Here is a 25,334-nt window from a genome sequence, read left to right as displayed (position 1 = left end):
AGTAAATCTTTTATGTGAGGTACTGAGGATATAACCCAGAGGCACTTTACCACTGAGCTACATCTCTATCCCTTTTTATTTTTAATCTTTTAATTTGAGACAGAGTCTCCCTAAGTTGCTTAGGGCATTGCTAGCATGCTGAGACTGGTTTTGAACTTGGGATCCTCTTACCTCATCCTCCTGAGTCCCTAAAATTATAGGCACATGCCACCGTGTCTGGCATAGTGAATTATTTTTATATATAAACAAACTTTATTATTAGTTCTGCAAAATATCATGAATGTCAGAAACTGGGGACACACAGAAGGATTTATTAGAATAAATATATTATTATTATTATTATTATTATTATTATTATTACCCTTTGCTTAAAAATACTTAATTTTAGCTTTATTGCATGGTTTGGTATAATTTATCATTTTTCTTTTAAAATGCCTTGTGCTTCTTATCTATGCTCTATATCTAATCTATTGATTTTCAACCAATTGGTTTCTTTACTCTTTTCTGGTTGCCCAGCATTTACTGTTTTATTTCTGTGTCTATCCTGGGCTATTTGCCTCTTTACTTGATTTATGTAAACTCAGTTCTTATTGCACTTTGATCCTGAATCCATGCCCACCAAGAATATCTTAATGATCCTTTGCTGAGTACATATGCCTTTGGGTTCACCCTGTGCTCCTGTGTGATAGTTTTCTTTCCAATTGGCCGTACCATATTACTCAAATATTTGGTCAAACATTAGACAGTTCTGAAAAATTATTGTGTAGATGAGATTAACTTTGGCATTTTTGAACTTTGAGTAAGGCAGATTATTCTACATAATGTGGATGGGCTTTATGCAAAAATTGAAATCTTGTTAGAAAATGCTGACCTCCCAAGAAGAGGGAATTTAGCCAGCATATCATCTTTGAGCTCAAATGACAATTCTTGACTTAAATCTCCACCCAGCCAGCATGCCCTACAAAGGTTGAACTTGCTAAGCCTCCACAATTTCATGTTCCAATTTTAAGAAATAAAAATCTCTCTCTGTCGGTCTATACAGTTAGTTGGCCCTGTGTATCTGTGGATTCTGCATGAATAGATCAACCTACTGCAGATCAAAAATATTTGAAAAAAGCCAACTGTGTCTGAACATGTACAGATGTTTTTCTGTCATGCCAGAGACAATACAAAATAGCAACCATTTAATAGCATTTACATTGTATTGGGTATTCTAAGTGAACTGTAGATGATTTAAATTATATTGGCCCATATGTGTAAGTTATATGCAAGTACTATATCATTTAATTGAAAGGAGTTGAGCACCCATTGATTTTGTCATCCAATGTGGTTCCTGGAACCAATCCTCCATGGATGCTGAAAGATAACTGGATGTATTTTCTGCTGGTTCTGTTTTTTTAAAGACTTCTTCCATATCCCAAATTGACTGAATTTGAGTCTCTGTTCTGGTCTAAAATCTCAGGGCAGAACAATTGCTCATTCTGCCTGGTGCTGTGTACAAGTTCCTCTTACTTAATGATTAGAGATCTTTGGTTAGCCCTGAAATCTAAGCCACAGTGAGAAAAACTTACTGGGCTCTGAACTTTCAACTTTCAATGGACACGTATGATTGCAGAATATTATTTCCATCATCTATATCCACATCTATTCTTGGGTTACTGTGTGATATTTTCCGCTTACTCGTAGAAATGATGACTAAATCTTGGTTTAGATTATTGATTTATTTTTTTAAATTGCAAATCTACAGGTGAGATTATCTTTGTTGTTGCCAATGACACAAGTCCTTTCTATCTTTTCCCTCTAACATCTTCTGCTTGCTGGCTGCTCTGCATTCTGTTTTGTGTCTACTATTTCAAAGTTACAAGAAGGCTGCTGTAGTCCAGGTAGCCACTCTTTTTTTAAAAAATATTTTTAGTTGTAGATGGACATAGTACCTTTACTTTATTTATGTATTTATTTTTATGTGGTGCTGAGGATCAAACCCAGTGCCTCACATATGCTAGGGCAAGCGCTCTACCACTGAGCCATAACCCCAGCCCCAGGTAACCACTCTTATTTAAGGAAAAAAGAGTGAAAAAGGATTGCTACTGAGTACTACTTTTTTTTTTCCTCATGGAATGTCATACATTATATTTTCTTGATGTATTCATAGAGATGTTTTTTAAAAGTTCAAATGTTCAGGGTCAAAGATCTCCAGGTTCCCTACTACCAAAGAAGGCAAAAGGATGAGGACTTTGAATCTGATTTCTTTCACTTAGCATAATGTTTTTGAGGATCATCTGCAGTCACATGTGTCAGTAGTTCATTCACTTCTATGTCTAAATAGGCTTTTAACGTATGGATATATCCATACATTCCTTTTTTAGGAAAATGTCATTATTGTGAATAATGTTGCTCTGAACATTTGTGCATGTCTTTCTGTGGGCATGCTTCATGACTCTTCAGCAGATTTCTAGGAATGGCATTGCTGAGTTGCATGGTAAATTTATGTTTACCTTTTTAAGTAACTGTCAATTTGCTTTACAAAGTGGCTACACTGTTTAACATTTTCACTAAGCAGTAAAAAAAAAAAAAATGGGTTCAAGCTTCTCAATCCTTACCAACCCTGTTATGGTCTGTCTTTCTGACATGAATGTAAAAGGGTATTAATTTTACTGTTTTAATTTGCATTCCCTAATAGTGAATGTTGCCAAGCACCTTTTCATGTGCTACTAACCATTTGCCTATCTTCTTTAGTGATATGCTTATTTAAATCTTTCGTTCATTTGTAAATTTAGTAGTTTGTCTTATTATTATGTGTACCTTATATACTTTGAAGTCTTTTATTGCACATATTATTTGCAACTGTTTCCACCCAATTTGTGTTTGTTTCTCACTTTCTTGATGACATTTTTCAAAATGGAAAGTTTTGAATTTTAATGAGTTCTATTTTTTTTTTCTTTTGTAGATAATGTTGCTTATGGACTTTTTAAGAACTCATTGTATAACTCAAGGTGACAAAGTCGTTCTTTTATGTTTTCTTGTACAAGTCATAGTTTTTGCTTTTACATTTAGGTCTAGTATATACTCTGAGTTAATTTTTGTGTGGGGTATGAAATAAGGTCCTTCATTTAAAGTTTTGGATATCAGATTGGCCAAGCACCATTTAATAAAAAGACTATCTTATATTCTCCATTCATTTGCCCTGGCACTTTTGTACTAGATCAATTGACCATAAATGAAAGGTTTTATTTCTAGATTCTGAATTCTGTTCTATTGATCTACATGTCTGTCAATATGCCAGCACCATATGTTTGATGACTGTAGCTTATAAAGTTTTAAATTGTAAAATTTATCTACCACAAAATTTTTCTAAAAGTCATTTTGGCTAATCTAGAAAATTTGCATTTCTACATAAATTTTAACATTAGCTTGAAAATTTCTACATAATGTTTTTGAAAAAATTTCTACATAATGTTCTTCAGATTTTTAATGACAATTGCATTCAATCTACATATGAAATTGAGAAAATTTTCATCTTTGTAATATTGAGTCTGCTAGTACATAAACATGGAATGTGTCTCTTTAGATTTTCTTTAATTTCTCTCAGCGATATTTGTAGTTTTTAATACTCAAATCTTAAATTTTTCATTAAATTTATTACCTATTATTTCTTTTCTAGTGTTCTTGTGAATGAAATTTTAATTTCAATTTCATTTTTAGGTTATTCATTGCTAATTCATGGAAATGCAGTTCACCCTTTTATTTCTTCTTGGTATTGATCTTGGATTCTGCAACTTTACTAAGCATGAACATGTTTATTAGAACTACTAGTTTTTTAAAATTACATTTTTCACTGATTTTATTGGATTTTTATATGGGAGATCATATTATTTGCTAAGAGGTACTTCTTCCTTTTCATTCTGAATTCATTTTTTTTTATTTTTCTAGCCTGACTGAACTGACTAGAACTCTCATTATAAAACTGATCAGAAACGGCAAGAACAAGATCTCCATTATTCCTCATTAAGTATGATTTTAGATATAGGATTTTCTCCGTTGCCCCCAAATTGAGTAATTTCTCCTCCATGATTAATTTGAGAATTTAACCATGGGTAAATATTAAATTTTGTTCAGTGCTTTTTTTTTTATCCATTGATTTGATTGAATGTTTGTTGTCCTTTAGTCTATTAGTAGGATGGACAAAATTAATTGATTTTCAGATGTTTGACCAATATTCATTCTAGAACTGAATCCTACTTGGATGTGTGTGTGTGTGTGTGTGTGTGTGTGGTGTTCCTTTTATGTATTTCTGATTTTTTTCTTACTAATATTTTTTGAGAGTATATTTTGTTGTCTCCATTTATTATGAATATTATTCTCTAGTTTTCTTATGAATTCTGTAGCCAGTTTGGGATCTTAGGCTAAAGTGATATATAGAATGAGTTGAGAAATGCTGGCTTCTCTGTTTTTGGAAGAGTTTATAAAAGATTAATATTATTTCTTCTTCAAATATTTGATAGAAGTTTCCTAGTCAAGTCATTGGTTCATGGGGTTTTCTTTGTAAGACAATTTGTAACTAATAATTCAATCTCATTATTTATTACAAGCCTACTCAGCCTTCCTCTTCTTGGATTAGTTTCCATAAATTGTCTCCTGAAAGAAATATATATAGTTATTCGAAGTTGTCTAATTTGTGAGAATAAGGTTGTTTAACATTTCATTACAATTATTCTAATTTCTCCAAGTTTTGTAGTGATGTTCCTTCTTTCATTTCAAAACTGATAATTTGTGTCTTCTTTTTTTCCTCCCTTTGGTATGTCAAGAAAAAGGCTTGTCATAATTTTTGATTATAAAAAATTCTACTATCACAGTTTCCTCTATCAATTTAATATTTTCTATTTCTCTGGTTTTCACACTAATCTGTATCATTTACTTACTTCCATTTATTCTAGGCTTAGGGTTTTTTTTATTTTATTAAGGTAGTAACTTAGCCTATTTTTTCCTTTCATTTTTAACTTTTACTGAAAATAATTACACATATTTATGGATTATTAGGTGATATTGCAATATATGTATACATTGTCTAATAATAAAATCAGAGTAATTATTATCTTTATTATCTCAATCTTTTATAATATCTTTGTGAAGGAACATTCAAAATTTTCTCTTATATTTTAAGATAAAAGATGGAGTTACTTGTTGTTAACTGTAGTAACCCTACAGTACAATAGAACACTAGAACTTATTCTTCCTAATTGCATCTTAATAATCATTAATCAACCTCTCCCCATTATGCCATATTCTGCCCCATCACTCTGACCTCTGTTAATTGCCATTCTATATCAACTTCAATGAGGTCAATTTTTCTCGAGTCCACATATTAGTAACATTACACAATACTTATGTTTCCTCTGTTGGCTCATTTCATTTAACATCATAATCTCCTGTTCTATCCATGTTGTCACAAATGACAAGATTTCATTATTTTTTTATTGTCAAATGTTATTGTGTATATATATCATGTTTTCTCTATTCATTCATCAGTTGATGGATACTTAATATTTTTTTCATCTTTTGGCTATCGTGAATAGAGCTGCAATTAACATGGGAATGCAGATATCCTTTTGACATGCTGATTTTATTTATTTTAGGTATAACCCAGTTACTGTTTTTTCCCCTTGATATATAGTTCACATGTCAAAAAATATTATTTTAAATTAAAAAGGTTCAGTTTAAGCATATTTACTATATTGTGCAACTATACCACTATCTAATTTCAGAATATTTCATCACAGTAAAATGAAACCCCAAATCTACCAGTAGCCACTTTTGATTCCTCTTACACACAAGTTCCTGAAAAAGCACTAATATACTTTTGTATTGGTTTCATTTTTTAAATACATGACAGCGGAATGCATCACAATTCTTATTACACATGTAGAACAATTTTTCATACCTCTGTTTGTATATAAAGTATGTTCACATCAATTAATGTCTTCATACATGTACTTTGGATAATGATGTCTATCACTAATATACTTCTAACTCTATGGATCTTCCCAATATGGACATTTCATATAAATGGAATCATATAATGTGTGGCCTTTTATGTTTGGCTTTTAAAATTAGCTTAATATTTTTGATGTGGTAAACATTGTAAAATATATCAGTACTTCATTGTATTTTTTGGCTTAATAACTTTCCATTGTATAGATACACTACATCTTATTTATGTTTATATCATTATGTTTATATCATTTGCAGGTTGTTTTCAACTTTGACTATTATGAATAATGTTGCTATGAATATTTATGTTATGGCATACATGTGTAGTTTTAATTCTTTTGGGTATATGTCTAGAAGTGAAATTACTGATTCATATATTAATTCAGTGTTTAACTAGCAAAATATTTTCAGTGATAGGATTTTTTCTTTTTTTTCCTAATACAGACATTTGAAATTTTTGAGTCCTGCTAAGCACTGCTATAATTATATTTCATAATTAATAAATGTGCTATAGTTTGAATCTCACTACATATGTTAGTAACTTAATTCTCAATTTAACAGTCCTAAAAAGTAATTATGCCATTAGGTCTCTATCATCATGGATGGATTAATGCCATTTTTTGTGGGAATCATTTTTTTTTTTTTGGTGAGGGAGGTGTACCAGGGATTGAACTCAGGGGCACTTGATCACTGAGCCACATCTCTAGCCCTATTTGTGTTTTATTAGAGACAGGGTCTCACTGAGTTGCTTATTGCCTCACTAAATTGTTGAGGCTGGCTTTGAACTCACAATCCTCCTGCCTCTGCCTCCTGAGCCACTGGGGGCGGGGGGGCATGCGCCACCCAGCCTGACTGGGAATCAGTTTCTTATCAAAGGATGAGTTCTGCTCCCTTTTGCTCTCTCTTTTTTTTCACTTGTATTTGGCCTCTATCATATGACAACATGGCAAGAAGGCCTTCTCTAGATGCCATCCCCTTGTGATTCCCAGACTTCAGAACCTTGCCAGTTCATGGGATTCTGTTATAGCACAAAATGTACTAAGATGTTGTTTTTGCATTTTCATTTAGTTTAAAAATTTTTCAAATTTCAGTTCTTTTTCCCCCCTTTGATCCATAGTTTCTTTACAATAAACTCTTTATAAGAGTGTTATTTAATTTCTAAGTATTTGTGGATTTTCCAAATTTCTTGTGTTGGTATCTACAAGGATATGTATGTGCTTTTTATAATTAAAGTACATTTTTTAATGATTTCAATTATTTTACATTTATTTGAAACTTGCTTTATAGTCGAACATATTAATTGACCTGAGATATGTTCACATGTGCTTGAAAAGTTGAGAATTTTATTGTTTGGTGAAGTGTTCAATAGATAGTATTTAGGATCAACTTAATGTTGATTAACTCACTTATAGACTTAACAATTTTGTCTCTAAGTGCTCTACCAATTATTAAGAGTAAGATATTGAAGTATCTATTATTGCAAAATCATCTGTTTATCTTTTTAACTCTCGGGTTTCACTTCATGCATTTTGGGACTGTACTTTTAGATGTGCCTATGTATAATTGCTATATTTATGATTATTAACCTGTTTAGTATTATAAAATGTCCCACTTTGCCTCTAGGAACATTTTTATCTTAAAATCCACTTCTGATATTAGTGTAGGCACTCCAAATTATTAATGATTATTGTTTGAGTGATTCATCTTTTTGCTCTGTTCTTTGGATTTACTTATATAATTAAATCCAAAGAGTGAGTTATCAAGTATATATGTAGTTGCTTTTTATTCTTTACACAATTAAACAATCTCATCCCTTTTGTTGGAGTATTTAATCCATTCACATTTACTTAAATTATTGATATAAGTATACCCGCTAATTTTCTATTTTAGTTCTAAATGCCTCATTCCATTTTTATTCTTCAGTTCCTCCTTCATTGTGTTCTTACATGTAGATATTTTAGTGCCCTGTTTATACTACTAGATGTATTACTAACATGTACAATTAACTATTTTCCTAGCAATTTCTGTAGAGATTGTAATATGCTTGGGATCACATTCTACTTTGCATTAATATTAATTTAATGGTAGTAAAATGTATAAAGTTTTCTCCAACATACCTATTTATTCTACCACTCCTCTAATAGCATTTTCATTCATATATATACACACATATACATATATATATATATATATATCTCCAAAGTGATATTTTATATTTTTAAAAATGTGTTGAATATTTTAAAATATTACTTTGCATATTTAAAAATAGCCTGAGAATACAAACATAATAAATATATACTGTCTTATATATTAACTAGTTATCTTTAGCAATTTTCTTTATTATTTTGTGTGAATTTGTGCTACTATATAATGTCAATCAGATACTACCTGATTTTTATAAGTAAAATTTATTAATTTGTGCAACTATCTGATTTTTATAATTAAAGTGTATAATTTGTATTACTTTAATTACTTTACATTTATTTGAAACTTGCTTTATAGCCTAACTTTTATAGCCTAATTCCTTTTTCAGTCCAGAGGAATTCCTGTATATTTTTTTCAAGGCAAATTTGCTGGCAGGAAATCTCATTTCTTTATGTTGGTGTTTTGTTTGGATATGAGGTGTCCCCCAGAATCTTACATGTGAGACATTGTAAGAAGTTTTGGAGGAAAAACAATTGGTTTATAGCCTTAATCTGATTAGTTAATTATTCTCTGGTGGGATTAACTGAGTGGTAACTGGAGGCATGTGAGGTGTGCCTGGAGGAAGTAGTTCATTGTGGGTGTGGCTATGGGTATATATTTTTTATCTGGAGAATGAAGTCTCCTTCTTGGCTTCTGGATTACCATGTGAGCTGGTTCCCTCTGCCATACTCTTTCACCATGAAGTTCAACCTCACCTCAGGCCTCAAGGAATGGAGTTGGCCTTCTATGGACTAACACCACTGAAACTGTGAGCCCTAAATAAACCTTTCCTTCTCTATAATTGTTCTGATTGGGTATTTTATTCACAGTAGTGAAAAAAGCTGACGAAAACACTTGGCATGGCTTTGTTTCACCTTCATTCTTAAAGAGTAGTTTTGTTGAATATTTAATTCTTAATTGATTTTTTTCTTCCTTTCTCTCACTAAATATGTCATATAGTGCCTTGGGATCCCCCTTATTTTCTAAAGAGATGTCTGCTATTAATTTCCTCTATGTGATAAATCATTACAAATAATTACTACATTGAAAATATCTTTGTTTTTGAGTCTGAACACTGATTTCATTCATGAAAGCATGCATCTCTTTTTACTTTTATAACTGGAATTTTTCTCACCTTTCCTATGTTATGTATATAACTTACATATAACAAATATATAAGTTAATATTTTTCATCAAACTTGGAACATTTTCATATTATTTTTTCAAATAATAGTTTCTTCCAATTTCTCTCTATTGACATTGTCTATTTGGTTTATGGTTGTTATGGTTTTCTTTAGTTCTCTGTACATGTTTATAATGGCTGCTTTGGTGTCTTTGGCTTCGAAGTCCAACATCCTTGCTTCCTTAAAAATAATTTCTATTTGACTGGATTGTTTTCCTGTTTGTTTTCTATTAAATTTCTGGCCAGCTAGTCTGTTGTTTGTAGAACCTGCTTCATAACCTCCGATGTTGGTCTTTTTGAAACAGTGCCACTGTGATTATAGTTTTGACAGCACCCCTGGGGAAATGCTTTGTTTCAAGTCAAACTCTGGAAGCAGAGGAGTTTTCACATGTTGTCCCACTCTGGTTGAACTATTGAGATATTGACATTGAGGGTAAGGTAATACGGTAGCACTCTTAGACTAAAACATTACAAGTCCCATTTTTTTTAATGTAAGTTTTAATAGTTTTTCTTTACATTAAAAACTCCTATTTCTCAGGGCTGGGGCTGGGTAGAGCGCTTGCCTCACATGCAGGAGACCCTGGGTTCAATCCTCAGCACCACATAAAAATAAATAAGTGAAATAAAGGCATTATGTCCAACTATAACTAAAAAAAAAATAAACATTACCAAAAAAATCCTATTTCTTATATACCCTTGGTGAATTTCCAGAACCCAGAAAAATTATTGTTTTTCACAATTTTGTGCAGTCTGCCCCCCTTTTTTGAAGAGAATATGCTGAACTTCTACTCTATCACATTAGCAGCTGTATCATTTTCATCAGAAAAAGCAAAAGCTTCTTGAAGATGAAAGTAACTTTTAATTATACACCATTGAACTAAATTGTCACATGGTTCTCTTTTGGTGTAGGGAAAATGAGGAGAAAGTATTTAGTTTTAGGAGTTCTTAAAATAGACTCTGGAAAATAAGAAAATGTGTATCTGGACACGGATTTGAGATAAGACAGACAATAATGTTGTAGAATGGTAAATGGCATTATCCTAAGTATGAAGTACAAGTGTTCTTTTTAACACTTTTATAATATAATTCCAAAATCAGTCAAACATTAATTTTATTAGGTCTCAAGCTCAAAGATGTAGAGTAAAGAGAAAGTAGTTATTTTGTGAGGCCTATACTTGAGGTTAAACTATGTGGGTTTTGCATTAACTTGACCATGCATTAGAATTAAAACCTGGAGTAAGTTACTTAATTTCCCTATCTTTCTATTTTCCAAATGTTAAATGTGGATAATAATTATTATTCCTTTAAGAATTGTTGTAAGGATTAAATGCCTATCAGACACTTTTCTCAGAGTCTGACTGACAACTAGTATTTAACAAATGTTAGATTCCTGTGCTTAGAGGTTACTTTCTAGCAAACCTAATCCAACTTAATATGAAAAGAGAATATTTTACCAGTGATTAAAATATATTACTTTAAAAAAAACAGTGTCAGCTTTAGTTACTGTATGTATGTACATATGTTACATATATATGGGATATATATCTCAGTAATATCAAATACAGAATATATTTCTGATATTATAAAATGGAGGTGTGCATATGGAAAATTGGAAAGGAATTAAGAAAAAAAATACCAAGAATGTACTGGGTAGCCACCAGTCAGAAAAAAACATTCATATAAAGGTACAAATATATACACACGTACATGTTTAGAGTGATTTCATTCAGCCAAAAGTAACTAATATGATTAGTTATAATAAAAATTAATGTCCTTTAAAGGACTTTTATAATGTATTAAACAAAAGACCAGTCATGTTTCAGAAAGTAAAAGAAAATATTTCGTGGCACTCTGTAGTTTAGAAATTTGTTGTAAAGACTCAGAACTTCTGTGATGCATCAGAAATGGAAATAAAGCTGCTTTGGGTACATATTAATTTAAACACTGAGCAATAGAAACCATCTTATGTTATGATTACTGCAATTACCACAGTTCTTGCCAAATTTTCTGCTCACTGCTTATTATCTCATTATTTCTCCAGAGAAGCAATGTTGGAACATATTATTGTTGATGATACAGACAGTGTGAACACATTTGTTCTTTTAAGGGGGGGAGAGTGGGCTGGGGGCAGGTGCATTGTGTGCACAGTTACTAACTCTTTTGAGATGACAGTGATAGTATTTATGTAACTAGTCTCTGAAATTTAGGTCACTGTTAGTGCTTGGTATTGCTTTCATTTCCCTGAATTTATTCCTGAAAATTGCTGACCACCTTTTCATTGCTTCTTCCTACCTCATAATATCTGAACTATAACTATTCTGTTTCCTGATTACCTGAAACTGAGGTCAGGATTGGTACCTAATAAATTCTCAAACTCTGTACCAGCATTGTGCAGCCATATGGTGATTTCAGAAAAGCTAGTCAAAATCCATGAAAAGTTAAAATGTACAGACCTTTCAGCAAAATTCAACGCAGGAAAAAGTCCTTAGTAAGACACATATCAATTGTGTTGTATTGCTCTGATTCCATTGTGTAGCAATGGCAAAGGAATAATTCACTCTTAGACAAGTTGAGTAGGAGTTTGAGGAAAGTCTTGTTACGTGACCCTTTAACGTTTAATATGGGTATACAGAGGCTGTAAAAAAATAAAAATAAAAAGCTAATAGATGACAATTGAGGCTGACATTGCAGAATGGAATAGCAAAAATGAAAATGAGAAAAGCTGAGAGAAAGAATTTTCTAGAGTTTAAAACAGTATTACACACCAAGGATAAAATGTGCTGTGCAATAAATGCCTTGCTCTAAAACACCTTGTAACACTGTGAAATTAAGTCTAGTATTAAGAGCTTTGCTGGTGGAGATACTCCGGGAGTGGAGAATTCATTTGCAAATTCTGGCCTCCCTTTAGGTTCTGATTAGCTTTATACTATTTTACTATTTGAATTTGAAGTAGAGGATAGAATTCAAGATTTTCTACTGTCTTCTGATTTAGATCACATGTACAGTGATCTAAATATACCACAAGACCACAATATACCACAAGACCAGCAGAGCATGGTAGTTCAATGTCAGACTCTAGTGCCAAGTGAAGTTTGAATTCCAGCTCTAGCATGTATTATTATATGACCTATAGACCCCATTATCTTGCCTCTCTCTGTTTTAGTGTCCTCATAATGAATATAAGAATAATAATAGTATTCATCAGGATTACCCTAGATTGTGCTCTATCATCTGTAACAGAAAGTTAAAGGAAAATACAAATAAGTGTCTTAGAAAACCATTCCTACCTGTCCACTGAGTAGGTCTCTACCTATAAACAAATTTACTATTGTGAGGAATGTGGAATGTTATGATAGGTTCAATTTGAATAAAGTACCTACGTCTAGACTAATCAAATGGGCAGTCATATAGTCTGTTATTGCAAGGCATTTCTAAATCAAATTATAAGGTTGGAATCAAGAAATATTTCCCATAAATACTGGTGACTGATCCTCTTATTGGGCTGACAGAATAATGAGTTTGTACTCCAAGGTTTTGCATAATTAATCTGAATGTTCTAAAGAAATGCATATGACCTCTGTATGAAATTTCTGAGATTAATTGTTAGAGTCTGTAAACAAGTCTGGATGGCACCTGGCAAAATGCCAGAGGGAGTGGTTTGTGAAGTAACACCAGCGAGCCATTAAGTGTGGAGATTTCTTATTGGTTGACTGATGTATCTAGTTTATGCTAATTAAGATAAGCTGTGTGGAATGTATAAATACCACTCCTGTCCTGCAATAAAGGGCTCCTTCTACTGCTGTATCAATCTACACAAGTTATTCATCACCCCCCGGTTATTTTGCTGCAGCCGGACTGTGGCAATTAATTAATCTGAATTTTAAAAATAAGTGCACATAACTTCAATATGACATTTCTGAGGTGAGCCCAGCTATTTCAGTGCCTTAAGGGTCACAGTCAATGGCACCCCCTGGTCATAGGCCACTGTTCTCTTAATCAGAGACTATTATTTCCTTTTTTATTTATTAAAAATACAATTATACAATTAACTGTAGATTGAAGTGATTACTTTTTTAATATTTATTTTTTTAGTTGCAGTTGGACACAATACCTCTATTTCATTCATTTATTTTTATATGGTACTGAGGATCAAACACAGGGTCTTATATGTGGGAGGCGAGTGCTCTACTGCTGAGCCACAACCCCAGCCTAGTAGTTACTTTTTGTAAGTAAATTATTCTACTATTAGCTCTCTTAACACAATATTGTATTTGGTTCAGATTTGTGTTCACAACATAATAAATTACTATTTTCATGAATTGCTGTTAATTAATATTTTCAATGACCTGAATACACATTTTGGTTTAAAACATATTCAGCCAAGTAACCAGTTGCTATGAGTTTTTCACAATGTTTTTGTGAGATTTATATTTTGTATGTTTTTGTGTTTATCATCTTTTCATTTTGACTTGAACTTCTTTTAGAGCAATGCTTACAAGGTGATAAGCTCCTTCTGTTTCTGTTTGGGAAAATCTTTACCTCTACTATACTCATAGAGATTTTTTTTTTATTCTGGAAAAAATTATTCTTTGCTGGCAATATTCTTTTTAAATTTTGTGCTTTAAATATATCATCTCATTTTCCCCTTTCCTGAAAGATTTTTCCTCAGAAATCCACTGATAGTCTTACAGAGTTTCCTTTGTATATTCTCTGTTGCTTTCAAAATTCTCTCTTCATCTTTAATTTTTGACAATTTAATTATAATGTGTCTTAGTGTAGACTTTTAAAAATTTAATCTATTGAGGATCTTTGAATTTCATAAACCTGGATGACAATTATCCTCCCCAGATTTGGGAAGTTTTTCCCATTACCTCTTTAAATATGCTTTGTATCATTTTTTTTTACCTTGCTTTTTCTTCTAAAGTTTGCACAATGGTATATCAGTTCACATGTTTTCTCATAAACTCTATGTTTTCTTCATTCTTTTTTCTTTTTCTTTCTCTAACCAGATAACTTCAAATTCTTTTACTCAAGTTAATGAATTCTTTGTCTTGATCAAGTCTGTGGTTGATGTGCTCTCTGATTTTTCTTGTAGTATTTTCCTCGCTTGGATTGGATATTATCTATGTTCTCTTGTAGCTCATTGAGCTTTCTCTCTTTTTTTAACATTTCAAGAATAAAAGGAAAAGCAATTTTCAGACACAAAACAATTTGTAACCAGTTGATCTGCATTAAAAACAATGCTAACAACATGTTTTTTAGACAGAAAGAAAAAGATACCAGGTAGAAGCTCAAATTCAGGACTAAAGAGAGAAAAAAAGAGCAAATATCAAACGAATCTAAATTAGTAGACTAAGGATAATAATAATAAGCTTTAAAATATAGATATCTCAAACACAAACTAAACATATTTACATTCATTTTAAATATGAATTAAAGGCATAATTAAAGGACATAATAATGGCTTTAAAAGTTTAGAAGGTTCTGAAGAAGTTGTGTCTAAAAAGAGTCTAAGGTCCTTTCATCGCCCATGAATAATTTTTAAAAGTCTACACTAAGACACATTATAATTAAATTGTCAAAAATTAATAATTATGTGGTTAAACAGTCAAAGAAAAATGGAAGAATATGTAACTTCTAAAGGATGAGAGAGAAAAATGATAAATTAGCAATAAGGTCAAGTCATTGAGCTTCTTTAAGATAATTATCTTAAGTTTTTTGGTTTGAGTTCATGAATTTTTGGGGGGGAGGGGGCTTTGCTGTTGGAACTTTGTTTATTACTTTTAGTGGTAAAACATTTGCCTAATTCTTTATGACCCTTGTGGACTCCTGTAGTGTCTATAAATTTGAGGCATGAGTTATTTCTTCCAATCTTTATTGGCTGTTTTTGGCAAGTAAATAACTTTTTCCTGCTAGGCTCTTAAACAGTTAAGAATTCCTACAGGTCAATGGTTGAGCAGGATTTTAGAGCCAGGTCACAGGGCTGCTTCCATATTCCCCTAATGTTATTGGAAACATATGTGAGCATGAATTCTACCACTAGATTGAGAGCTGAGTGTGGCAAAAGCTGGGTCAAAGGTCTGGGACTGGACCTACAGTTCACTAATCAGCAGGCATTAAATTGGAAGTGTGGGTAGGTGTGGCTGCTGGCTAATTTTTGGACAGACAGAACTGCCTCCAGAATTGATCACAAATGGGGATGAACACATGTCCACAGGAGGATGGCATTGCAGCCAGATCTATAACCAAGTCCTCAGTAGTGGTCCTGCTCCTGGGACATGGTGGCTACATGCTCAAAGCTGCTTTCCTATGTTTAGAGTTTTATTGGATAAATCTACATGCTCAAAGCTGCTTTCCTATATTTAGAGTTTTATTGGATATTACAATTTCCTATCCAAGTCCTAAAGTCCCCACAAAAGAGTCTTTTTTCATTGAAAATTGTCAAGTCACTATTTTTTTGAGGGGAGCAGATGAGAGGTTTAGGCATTCGATTTTTCCATCATGCTAATGTTATGAGCCTAGGATATTTTTGATTACATCACAAATACCAACAAAACATAAAATACTTCTAAACATTTGTGAACTCTAGAAGTAAGGGGTATATGGTTAAAAAAAAAGGAAGGGACACATGAAATGTTGATATTAATAGAGTATCAACAAGCAGAGCAGATAAAATTTGATTCTCTATGTACTTATATCTCTCAAAGAGTTATTTTTTAAAATAGAAAAGTTTTAGAAAAAAATTACTTTTACTAATTTTGACAGTATTATATCTTGGTTTTGATAATTAAATCAAATATAAATACCTTGGATAGGCCTTGTTGAAAGGATGAAAATTATGATTATATTATTAGTTTATTTGGCTAGCACTTTGAATTTGTAGAAATGCAATGTGATCATTAGTTGATTTTTGAATTGTTCACATTTTAAAACCCTCATGTTTCAACATTGTTATGTGCTCCATTAAACAATTATTTTACATGGGTGGCTTTGTGCATGAACAGATACACTTCAGATAATTGAATACAATAGAAGGTAAATAGAAAGCTGTAGGTATAGATGACCACTCAGCATGCAGACCAGTCTCTCTGTGCAGAAACTTGAAGTTAAACGTGTTTCCATTTTATCCACATGGTGTTTAAAAACTTATAGGGCATTGCCAGGAGTGATGTCGAATGTGAATATTTAAAAGAGTAATGAAATGATTTAATTGAACAGGATATGATATGTGGATTTTTTAAATGCAATATTTGAATAAGCTAACAGATTATCTCTGTAAAGAAACATTTTTAAAGTTAAATGTGACAATTTAATGATTCATGCTGATTTAAAAATCTTCCCACCATTCATTCAATAAGCTTTTATTGAGTGCTTACTAGGTGTCTGAAATAATGTTCACCAGTAGAGGCAAAACATAAGATATCATTCTTACTGTTAAAGATTTTACATTTATTATGTGAAAAAGATACAAAAGTGCATTATATAATTGATATAATTTTTCATGAATTCCCCTAAATATTTAGTTCCTTAAAAAAATTCTCTACATCTTAATTCTCTTATTCATCTGATTCTTTATGAATCTTATGACTTTCAGTCAAATTACTTGGAAGATCCTCATAAGTATTTCTATACAAGGTTAGAATAAATATTTTAGAAAACAAACATTTTTTTTTTCTTAAGAAAAAGGTGTCTTATTTTTTTCTGGATGTACATGGTCAAAACTTTGAAAGGACCAGCAGTCACTTTCAACTCTGGCTTGGTCTAATCATTCTCTTGCTTCTCTGTTGGCAATTGTCCCACCTCCATCAGATCAGACTGAAATTGTTTTATTTTCTCTTTTCCAGATGAGCAAAGGCCTCACAGCAACCTGCTCAGCACATTTTCCACCCAACATGTACACACACATAGCAGGAATGTGTTGTAATTTTGTCAGGGGACAAAAGTGTTTACTCACATTATATACATTAACCATGCTATTTCCTTCTTTATATAACATTTTTGTCTCTTGGCTAGAGAGTTGTTTCCGTACCAGGCCCTCCAAAGACATCTCCTGTCTTTCAGATTGTCGTTTTATCATATTTTCAACCACCATATTAAAATCTCTCATTTCAAAAATCTGACAACAGATAAACTTGTGGAGCAGTGAGCACAAAACATTATTTAGTGAGTATGAAAACAATCTTTAAATCTTAGTGTTAAAGTACTAAGTCCCAACTGACACCCTAGAGATTCTGATTCAGTATATAGGGGTAGAAGCAGGAAGTTGAATGGGATTTTTAACAAGCATGGCTTGTCCATGGACTGTACATCCAGTAGCACTTTAATAGAATGATTGACATATGGTAAAATAAACATTTAGTAGGGTCCAAAAGAAGTGGTCAGTTTAGAATAGTGCTTTCCAAAAAGCAGTCAAAGAAGAGAAACTAATCAAACTGAGTTATCAGCAATGAGTAGCTATTCTTTAGGCAATGACATAGAAAAGTAGACACATTAGGTATAAAGGCATTCTAGCAGGCTAAGCATGGGCATAACATGGTACACTAGAGAAGCCAAAAAATTTCTTAGGGATCTGGTAGCACATGTTGGAATAAATAGGGGGTGGAGGTTAAGGCCAGGGCAGAAGGCAGGAGCCAAATTATGAATAATATTTTTGACAGTCTACATTTGATAGTCTAAATTTCTTGAGGCGATATGTAGAAAATAAAATAATATGAGAAGCATTGTCTTTTAGAAAGATTTATTATGAAAATAAAGATGGTAGAAAGCAGAAGGAATAGGGAAACAACTACTGAATTGGTCTGGGTAAGGGATGACAGAACTTTAGGGAATAAGTGGCAGTGGACATAGCTTGACAAACAGCATGGAAGAAGGTTAAAATGATTAGGTGTAGGCTATTTGAATTGGAATGGCTGCCTAGTCTTCAAGACGATGGGCACAATTAATTGAGATGGTAAGATAAAAAAATCACAGTTGAAGTAATGGGTTTAATTGCAAAAGGGGATGGGAAGTGGAGTTGACATACACTGCTTTAAAGATGCAGAATCTGGAAGCCTACANGAAAAAAAAACAAGGGAGAGAATTAAACAACAGCAGATGGGGTAGAGAGGGAAAATGAGAGGGAAGGGGAGGGGGGATAGTAGGGGATAGGAAAGGTAGCAGAATACAACAGTCACTAATATGGTATTATGTAAAAATGTGGATGTGTAACCGATGTGATTCTGCAACTTGTATTTGGGGTAAAAAATGGGAGTTCATAACCCACTTGAATCAAATGTATGGAAGATGATATGTCATGAGCTGTGTAATGTTTTGAACAACCAATAAAAAAAAAAGATGCAGAATCTGAGTGTTTGAAGGGCATTCATATGACGTGCAAATTCATTCATTTCTTAACGTAGGCACTTGTCTATGCTGGTCTAGACAATTCAGTAAAAGTCTGAGCTGGAGGTAAAAATTTTGGAGTCATCATATAATCATATAGGGTAACAGGATTAAATGAGGTCACTTAGGAGAACATGGAGAAGAAAAGAGGCCCTTAAGAGAGAATATAAGGCACAGGGATCGCTAAAGAACAGCCTGAGAAAGAAGAGCTTATGGTGGAGAAACTTTCTCAGGAGAGAGTTTAGAGAGATAAAAGGAAAATCGAGGAAACAGTATCATTAAGCCAAAGGAGAGAAGCTCATGATGTCACTAAATACCATGAGTACTGAAACACATTGGCTGGATGCAGCAGTTAAGAGAATAATGGGGACTCTGGTGAGAATTTCTTCAGGAAAGTGAGGGACACAGACACCATGTTTGAGTAGTTGAAAGACTTAATGCAAGGTGAGGATTCTGATGTGGAGAACAAATTTTTCTCCAAGAGATACATGAGTGAAAAAACCCAAGAAAGCAGAGTGTGTCTTTCCTAAGTTATATGATAGCTTAAGTCAGGACAACCATAGATAATTTGGTACCAGTAGATAACCAAGATTGGGGACCACTAAGGGTTCAACAAAAGGACACAATGAGCCTGAGGTAGGAGTCTGACAGGAAGAAGTAAATCATCAAGGAGGAAGGAAGGGCTGTCAAAGGGATGGAGAGGAATCCCCAACAAGAAATGACTACTTTTCAACTTATTCCAAACACATCTAGCTAAAAATACTTGATCAAAGCTTCTGAGAACCCAATCTTAGAAGCCTGATTTTGCAACCCAAACTTGGCAATTAGTAGCTGAAAACCACATTCACTGTCTGAAAACCACCCACGATTAGTTTGACATTTATTATACATAAGAGAATACACAACCTTGGTCTGAACCTAAATGAAGAGAAAACAAAAAGCTATTTGCAATAATTTCAGTCAAGTTTCTCCAAACATCAGACTACTGAGTGATATTGCCAAGTCCAATAAATAATCTCTTGAGTAATAGTTCATTGCATTTTAAAATATCTCTGTACTGATTTCGTACACACACACACACACACACACACACACACACGTTTTACTTTTCAGATACCAGTAGTTAAGAAACTACTTAACATGGCATTCCAAGTTAAGAATATTATTTTTTCAAGTTAGGGATATTTAAAGTATTTTTTAACCATTTTTTCTTTCTTTTTTTAAAAATAATGATCCTTTAAGAAATATAATGAATAAGAAAATGGTGTTATTTATGCTTTGACTTGTTGAAGTTTGAGAAAGGGGTAACGGTAAATCCTTCGAGAGAAACATATCGAAGACCTAATGCAAAAAATTGAGTGAAGAAAGTATCATATTCTTCTTGATGAAAAAAACAGTTTATAAAGAAACTTTCCTAATTAGTATCAATTACGCCATGTAATTGTCCAACAAATTACTACCTCCGTTGCCTACAGCAGTGTTTTTGAAATTAGGTTTCTCAAATTAGTTGTAGTCTTTTAGGTATTAATAAATGTCCCTTAAAGAAAATGCTACATAATATAACTCCAGTGTATTAATTTTCTAAGACTGCCATAACAAAGTACCATAGACTGGGTGCTAAAACAACAGAAATTTATTTTTTCACAATTTTGGAGGTTAGAAGTCTGAGATCAGTGTTTGGTGGGGCAGGTTCCTTCTGAGGGACACAAGATAAATATCTGTTCCAGGCCTCTCTCTTTTGCTTGTAGGTGGTATCTCCTCTCTTTTTCACTTCTTCTTCCTTTTGTGGGTATCTGTGTCTAAATTTCCTTTTCTTATAATGACTCCTGTCATGTTGGATTAGCATTCCCCCTAAGACCTCATGGTATTTTAATTTCCTGTTGAAGACCCTATCTCTAAATATGGTTACATTTTGAGATGATAGGGATATGAACAATATATGGATTTGGTGAAGATCAAAATTCAGCCCATATAACCCTGATGTAAATATCTATTGCTGTAGAACAATATTTCCACAAACTTAGGAGCTCAAGACAACATTTATTTGTTATCCCTAGTTTCACTAAATCAAGAATCTGTGAATAGTTAAGATGGATCTTCTGCAAGAGTTTGACCAAGGTACCTCTCAGATCAAACTCTCATTTAAAGTTTCCCTGGGGCAGGATCTGCATCTAAGCTCTCAGACTAGTTGGCAGAATTCAGTTCCTGTGGCCTGTTGGACAGAGGACCTAAATTTCTTGCTTTCTTCCAGAGGTCACTTTCAACACCTGGCTAGTTTGGGACTCCCTAACATGATCAACTTGCTTTGTCCAAGTCCCCTAGCGAGATTTTTGTAACAGTTTTATGTAACAATGGATATGACATTCCTTCTCCTTTATCATATTTCATTGATTAGAATGAAGTTGCATGTCCTATCTATATTCTAGAGGCAGGAATTATATAAGGATTTGAATATCAGGATGGAGGGATCAAGGGGTTCAATATAGATTCTATGACAATCCTCCATAAGGGAATTAGAATGATTTAAACATATTAAAAATTTGAGAACAGCAAATGGGAATAGCCTATTCAACAAATAAAGAAAAAGTATGCTCCTTTTCTCAGGATCTAGGACTTCCCATAATTTGCTTCCAACCTACCTTTATGGGATGATGTAATTATATATCCCTTGTTTACCGGAAAAGGCAGTACTTTGTATGACTCACCCTTTTCTAGGTGTCCTAGATTTCCATAGGTTTAATAATTTGTGTTTCTAAATTCTTCATATTCTTTAAGGCTTACTTCAGATTCACTAGCTACATGAACTATTTCTTGAACATTTCTAGCTAGAAATACATATTTGCATCCATTTACTCTTTCAACAAGTAATTATTTGAGAAAATGATAAGATGCTAGGCATGGAATTTATAGCAAGGAAGAAATCAGATTTGGCCCTCATTCTCTTGAAATTTACATTCTAAAGGAGGAGGCAAGCACACAAAAAATAATCAATTATAGAGAGATGTGCTACACAGAAAAATTTAGATTGCTTTTAGAAAAAGAATAGTAACAATTTTGTTTGGGATGATCAGAAAAAAACCCAAAGGAATGACTCTGTGTCCTCAAAGATAAAGGCAAAGTGGGACAATGATTTTAGACAGAGAATAGCCTGTGAAATGTTTGGAAAGGGGTTGACTTCATTCAGGAAAACGAAGGAAGTCTGAGAGATCTGAAATGTAATATAAGAGCAATAAATGTGAAGATGTCAGTGGGGCCAGATGATTAGGTCTTAAACACTGCTAAGCAGTTTTGTTTCTATACTAAATTATAGTGACCAATCGGTGGAGGCTTTTAAGTCCCCAAGCATTACTAACGTATCTATGCTTTCAAAATACCACTCAAGTTTCTTTGTGAATGATTTGAAGATGGATAAAAAAGCAGGGACCAATTAACACCAAGCTTTTAATGCATATCCAGAAATCAGTTGATGATGGTAACATGAGCTAGACCATGAGTTTGCAAACTATAGTCTGCGGGTCCAAACCCTGCAGGGATCTGCTTTATATAACCCCTGAGCTAAGAATGGTTTTTACATTTTTGTAGGTTATAAAGAGTAAACAAAAAATTATATGTGTAACTACACATAGCTACAAAACCAAAAATATTTGCTATCTAAACTTTTACAAAACAAGTCTGAGAACCCCTGATTTAGACAAATAGTAATATTGGAAATGTAAATGTATAGATGGAGTTGAGATATATCTGTTCGGACAGAATTTGGTAATGTGGATGTGAAAAGAGGAAGATTTAAAGGAAAATGTTTAAGTTTCTGACTTGAACAGCTAAATCAATGGAAATGCCATTACCAAAAATATATAAACATTGAAAATGTGATTTAGGAGTGTCTGTGTGTGGGGATCAGGGGTGGGGGTTGGGGGGTGAGAGTTCTGTTTTGAATACAATAGCATGATATGTCTTGCCTCAGTATCTTTTCATACCACTGCTATGTTCAGTGTTCTGCTTTATAAATTATGCTATTCTGGGGAAGACGCCAAAAAATACCCTTTCCAGCTTTCTGTACAATTTGACATTATGTCCACGAATCACAAAGAACTATGATAGATGTGTTGGCTCTCAAGGAATTGGAGAGGAGGTTCGATGAAGATCCACTCTGTTAATTTCAGCAATGGACTCCAGCTGTCAGGGGTGGAAGGTCATCTTCCCATATTAGGACATCAGTACTGGGGAAGGGGAGTGGTATGGAAAACTTAAGTTTGTGACAGTCATGAAAACAGTAGCTTCTAGAATTTGATGACAGCTGCAGCTATAGTGATTTTGTTTTCAACAATCCCATTCAACAAAATGATTTTGACTGTTTTTTTTCCCCTGGAAATGTAGCCTTGAACCTGGTTTTCTAGCCCTTACTATGCTCTCAGCTTCTCAAAATCATTTTTTGCAACTGCTTTTTCTTAAAGTCAGTTTCTGTTGCTTGCAACTAAGAACCATGACTGATAAAGATATTTAATTTGATATGCCTGTGGGATATTCAATGAAGACATTAAAGAGAGAGTTGGCTATACAACTCTGAAGCTCAGAGAGGATAAGTCTTGGCTGGGAAGAGAAATTTGGGAATTGTTGGACTCTACATGTTCCTTAAACTACAGGAATTGATAAGATTGTTTAGAAATAGAGTGTAAAGTGAGGACTTAGGACTGAAAATGGAATGAATCCAACATAAAGAAGTTGGGCTGAGAAGGAAGTTTTATTTTTCATCCCTCCATAGCATTTTATGCCTATAATACTTAAGGCATTCTTCCTTACGTTAGTGTTGTTTGTTTACCTATATGTTAATAATTTATCTGTTTGTATCTATCTAAAATTATCCATTTAAGTAGATTAAAACTAACAGTTTGAGGGAAAAAAAGGGCTATTTTTTTTCCTGCTCTGTCTCCTGTATGAGCAGGCACAAAACTTTCTCTGCAATAGGCTCCAAGTATGTTTCTCCAATCAATACTAATTTTTCAGACTTTTAAAATCCTCCCACTCAGGTTTATTTCAAATATATATTTAGGTTCAAACTAATTTTATTTATTTATTTCATAATGAGGATTGAACTCAGGATACTTAATCAATGACCCACATCCCCAGCCCCTTTTTATTTTTTATTTTAAGACAGGGTCTCACTAACTTATGAGTCTGAGTTTGAACTTGCAATCCTCCTGCCTCAGCCTCCTGAGCTGCTGGGATTAGAGGCATGTGCCACTGAGCCTGCCTCAAACTATTTTTGAAATTTTTTGCAGTCTGTGTTCTGAGGATTGTCTTTTAATTTGCTGACAAAGCGTTTTATGAAATAATTGTTTTGTTTTTCACTGAGTTGTTTCCTAAACCATAGGACAGGTGATTATTGAACTTTTTTTTTTCCCAGCATATCCTTTGGAAGGTTGAATTTGAAAGTCTTCAACTCTTTTTAAATCTTATATCAAACACATGGAATGGTCTTTTTGCTACTTTTTGAGTGATGCCAGAAGTTGAACAATTTTCTAAGAATGAAATATCTTTAAAAAATGGATGATTAGCTAGTTCATTCACTATTACCTCCATTTTACTGCTACTTTAATGAAGCACCTTGATTTTAATCTTAAAATCAAGATCATTTCACATTTAAATCTAAAGTTCTCAAAACAATTTTATGCCACATTTTTTTTGCTATATGAGTTAGTGTATGTAGAAATAATATCAGAAAATTTGATAATTTTATCTAGTTTACTTTGTATTTCTAGTATTTTTTACATGTGTTGGAAAGTTGTGTTAAGTATTAACTTATTTAAATCAATTATATACCTACACTGATCCAGGAACTTTTCTTTTTTTGAGAATACAAAGAAAAAGAAAAGAAGACCCACAATTTATTCAGCATAAATAGCACTGGAAAATATTTGATTTCTATTACTAATCCTGTTATCACCTCTAATAGTCCTATTTGTGAAATATATTTTTAGAAATCCAATTGTATACTCTTTGTTTGATATGAATTTGTATGTGAAAAAAAATCAGGAAACTCAGGGACATTGTTCTTCTAAAGAGTAATTTCCAGCTGAGCTTTTGAAAGACACTGTAAAATAGGCAATTCACTTTGCACACCCAGAGTTCAGTTGCCTTTCCTTAAGCTGGAACTCCCTTCATGGTTTCTATACACTTGACTTTGTTTATAACTCCTCCCCAGTCAAAATAGGGACCCAAGGAGAGCCTTTACAATTCATTGAGTGGTAAATCCTTCTTGTCTCTATCCTTACATGTTATTAAAGGATTGCCACATTTATTATTTGTATCATTTAGTAATATACATTAACTACAATTATTTTTTCCAAATGGTACTCAAATTATTCTTGACTCACGTGTATATGATATATGAAAGAGGAGAGCAGCTGGGCACCTTGGTATATGCCTATAATCCCAGCAGTTCAGGAGACTGACACAGGAGGATAGTGAGTTCAAAGCCAGCCTCAGCAAAAACGAGGCACTAAGCAACTCTGTGAGACCCTGTCTCACAGAGATGTGGCTCTGTTGTCTAGTGCCCCTGAGTTCAATCCCTGGTACCAAAAAAAAAAAAAAAAAAAAA

The sequence above is a fragment of the Marmota marmota genome, unplaced genomic scaffold (genome assembly GCF_001458135.2).
Source record: "Marmota marmota marmota unplaced genomic scaffold, marMar, whole genome shotgun sequence".
Lineage (NCBI taxonomy): Eukaryota > Metazoa > Chordata > Mammalia > Rodentia > Sciuridae > Marmota > Marmota marmota.
This window is presented reverse-complemented; position numbering follows the sequence as displayed.